The sequence below is a fragment of the Cajanus cajan genome, chromosome 3 (assembly GCF_000230855.2).
Source record: "Cajanus cajan strain Asha chromosome 3, NIPB_CcT2T_4, whole genome shotgun sequence".
NCBI classification, from domain to species: Eukaryota; Viridiplantae; Streptophyta; class Magnoliopsida; order Fabales; family Fabaceae; genus Cajanus; species Cajanus cajan.
In genome coordinates, this window is record NC_138519.1 from 39,807,339 (window position 1) to 39,811,563 (window position 4,225).

At 37.8% G+C, this 4,225-nt stretch overlaps 1 non-coding gene across 1 annotated transcript; it reads right to left on the reverse strand.

Moving 5' to 3' along the window:
• Positions 1 to 3,821: 3,821 nt before the first annotated feature.
• Positions 3,822 to 3,926, reverse strand: LOC145956657 (small nucleolar RNA R71). The gene has a single exon (XR_014432896.1). It is a non-coding gene; the product is annotated as a small nucleolar RNA R71 (small nucleolar RNA).
• Positions 3,927 to 4,225: the final 299 nt, after the last annotated feature.

Consider the following 4,225-nt stretch of genomic DNA (forward strand, 5'->3'; position numbering starts at 1 on the left):
AGAACTTGTTTCAAACAAAATGCAAGGTCCTAGAAAACACTTGTTCTCTCATTGTAGATATGGGTCTAGTTCAAATTTTTGTAGTACTATGTTGGTTGATAAGTTAGCCTTAACTAACCTCATCCTTAACCTTACAAAATCAATGGATCATTGAGGAAAGAGGTATTGTAGTTAACCAACAAGCAAGCATACCAATCTCCATTGGTAAATATAAATAAGAGGTTTTGTGTGACATAATACCATTGGAGGCTAGTCATGTCTTGCTTGGGAGGACATGGCAATTTGACAAGAAAACAATCCATGATGGCCTCACAAATAAAATAAATTTCCAACACTTGGGTAAGAAATTTGTGTAGTGTCCTCTATCACCTTTTCAAGTGAGTGAGGACCAACTCAAATTGAAAACCAAGAAAGATAAATAAGAGAAAAGCAAAAACAAAAACAAAAAGAAAAGAAAAGAAAAGAATTCTCCCTTTGGAGAGAAAGAAGGGCTAGGTTCAAGAGAACCTTAACCCTTGTACCATCCTCATTCTTTTGGTGCCAAAGAAAGATGGCAATAGAGGATGAGCATCATTTATAAAAGCCATCATTTAATAAAGTCTAGGCACCCAATCCCTAAGATAGATGATTTGATGAATGAATTGCATGGGGTCACCAAAAAATTTGAAATTTGCCTATGTGCTTGGTTGGTAATGCCTTTTGGCTTCCCCAATGCCCCTAACACTTCCATTCATCTAAATTATGTACTTAAGGATTGCGTAAGTAAGTTTTAGTAGTTTATTTCCCTAATTATGGTCTCACATCTTTTGAAGGGACCAATGGAATGGATGAGCTTAAAGATTTGAGGTCAAATCCTTCTCAAGAAGGAGGGGATGATGGAGGACCATCCTTGGAGCTTCATGTGGGACCCATTAGGTCCATGGCTAGGAGATTGGAAGAAGATAGGGGAGATAACAACCCTAGAGACATGCTTCTTGTGGTTAAAGGATATTGATCAATCTCCTAAGCCTTATTAGCACAGTATTTATCTTTTATGCCTATTTTGCCCTTATCTTTAATTTTCCCATTTTACCCTTGTATTTTGGGTATCTTAGACATAGGATTTATTTTACTTATTTTCCATTTTACCCTTGTATTTTTGGGTATTTTAGTCATAAGATTTATTTTCACTTGTATTTCCCATTTTACCCTTGTATTATGGGATGCCTTAGATTATAGGATTTTATTTTTGGACTAGGGTATTTTATTAAGGTGAGAAAATAGGCCTAGACGTATTTTTGGTGAGCATTGGATTTATTTTTGGACTTGACAAGACTTAGGCCCAAGTGGAGGGCACCTAGGTTTCATGGTTTTATCATGCACCTAGTTGTAGCTTAGTCAAACCCAAAGATTTCATCCTTGGCCACCAAGCAGCATCTAGGGTTAATTTGGGTTTCATTTGAAGTGCATTTGACATTTCATTTTCAGCCATACACTCCCAAATGCAACCCTAAATGCTCCCTCCCCTATAAATACCCTAATCCATGCACCTTGTAAATACTTTGGAATTTATAATATTGAGTGAGCCTTGTGCCTTAATATTTTTCTTAGAGTCTCTTTTCAAGCCTTTCATCAAACACCTTCTATCTCACCTCCATTTTCGTTCATTCCTTCATCATTCTCCCCTAAACCATGCATCACTCTTGAAGAACTTGATCCAAGGAGTAAAGGTGTCCTTCCATTGATCATTGATAAATCATAATTTGATATGTATCTTTTCCTTCAATTTAGCTATTTTACATTCCATCTATGGTTAATTATAGGATTTAGATAGATATGTGTGTTGTTGGGCCAAATTGGAAAGTTGGGAATTATTATTCTAAATTCTCGCTGTTTTTGGGCTGATGAACATGTCTCGGTTTTCAGGGCATAACTTGGGCTGTGGTGATCCAAATGGTGCAAACTCGGTGGCCCTGGAAAGCTAAGACAAAGACCTAAATATTTGCAGAAGGCGCCGTCGGCCAATTCGATCATCTAGAAGGTCTAATTCGGTGGAAAACAACTCGGTGCGGAAAAGAATATGGAATCCAACTCATCCCACCAACTCATCCCACCAACTCTCCCATTTCGTTTTGTCTAAGCTTTTTCCATTATTTTATATTTCTTATGTGTTATATGAAGGCTATAAATAGGCCTTCACTTCTCCATTGTAAGACATCCCTGAATACACCTTCAAATAAGTTACTCTTGGGTGTTCTTCTTCCTCCCTTCTCTTTGTTTTCTTTGAGTTTATTTTCTCTGTTGTAGTTGTAGTTTATGTTTTATTGTCCTTTCCTTTTGTATGCATTTTAGTTCTGTTCTTTGCCTCCTCCATGGAAGGCTAGATTGTAGTACTCTTTAACTTGATTTAATGCATTTTCATTTTCCTTGCATTTTCATTTCCATTTCTATTTTAATGGAAGGCTAAAACCTTTGGGTTGGCTTCTTGTTATGGATTGTAATCTCTGTTTGAGGTTGGGTATGTTTGTGTGTCTCTATTCTACTTTGTTCTCCTTCATTCAACCTCTATATTAGTATGTCCATGCTTAATGGGCTATGCTTAATGACACAGTTGCTTAATCTGTGAAGAGGTTGATGTTGTATACGTTTGCTTAATTCGTGTAGGGAAATCTTGAGTTAATCTTCGCTTAGTTGGTTAACTCGGATGGAACAAGGATTAAGTGGTTAACAGAGCAATCTTATTATGAACCAAGGATAAGAGAGTTACAATCCGAACAAGGAGCCAATCTATTTTACTTATTGTGTTATCTGCATTTTATTGTGTTATAAAATTAAAAATTTGAACAACCAAACCCCCCCCCCACTTCGTGTGTTTAAGCCTTTGACAGAGAAAAATGGTCCTTGAGAGACGACCTAGGACAACTTCCTAGTACTACATTTAATTGTTTTTATTTGACCGGATACGACTTCGATCAAATTTGGCGCCGTTGCCGGGGATCATCAGTTTCTGTAAAAGGCTGTGCGTTTTTGTATTTGTTTTTGTGGTGTTTTGTTGTGTGTTTTGTGTTTTATGTTTTAGAGTCTTTGTCAATTTTTGTGTGTTTTGTTTTAGTGTATTAATGTGAATGTGAATAGTGCAGAATATTAGAATTCATTTTTGATTTTGACAGGTAGATTTATCATTTTGCCTCAATTCTTTTGTGGTAGTAGCTAATGATTTTAGGATAATATTGGTGCATTAGTTTTGTTGTTTTCTAAGTTTTCATAAAAATCCCCCTTTGTTCACTATTACTATAGTGGTGCATGTAGTGTATGACTAGGAACAGTCCACACACTTTGCATCCATTTGATCCTGAAATAGATAGAACATACCATAGATTAGTTAGAGAGCATATAGTCTCACCTGAGAGTGATACCCATAGTGTGAGTGTAGCATCTGAAGTTGACTCAACTGAAAACATGGCTGACCAACCTGGACCTCGAGAGAGAACACTTAGGGAAATGGCTGCACCTGATTTTACTTATGAGAGTTTATGCATTCAATACCCTGAGGAAGATGTTCCTTTTGTGCTTAAAACTGGACTAATCCATTTGCTGCCTAAGTTTCATGGTCGTGCAGGTGAAGACCCACATAAGCATCTCAAGGAGTTCCACATTGTTTGTTCCACCATGAGGCCACCTAATGTCCCTGAAGATCACATCTATCTGAAAGCATTCCCTTTTTCATTAGAGGATCTTGCTAAGGACTGGTTGTACTATCTGGCTCCTGGTTCAATAAAAGGCTGGGATGACTTGAAGAGAGTATTCCTCGAAAAATTCTTCCCTGCATCCAGGGCCACTGCAATCCGGAAGGATATATCTGGAATTAGACAACTCATTGGGGAGAGCTTATATGAGTACTGGGAAAGATTCAAGAGGTTGTGTGCTAGCTGCCCTCACCATCAAATTTCTGAGCAGCTATTATTACAGTATTTCTATGAGGGGTTGAACATGATGGATAGAAGCATGATTGATGCAGCTAGTGGAGGAGCCTTAGGAGATATGACACCTGCTTCTGCTAGAGGGTTGATTGAAAAAATGGCGTCTAACTCACAACAATTCAATATGAGGAGTGATTCCATAGTTGTGAGGGGTGTGCATGATATGGTAGCCCCAGATTCCACTGAACACAAAAAGTTGGAGAGTAAGATTGATGCTCTCACCACCTTGGTCTCACAACTGGCTACAAATCAAAAGTCAGGTCCAC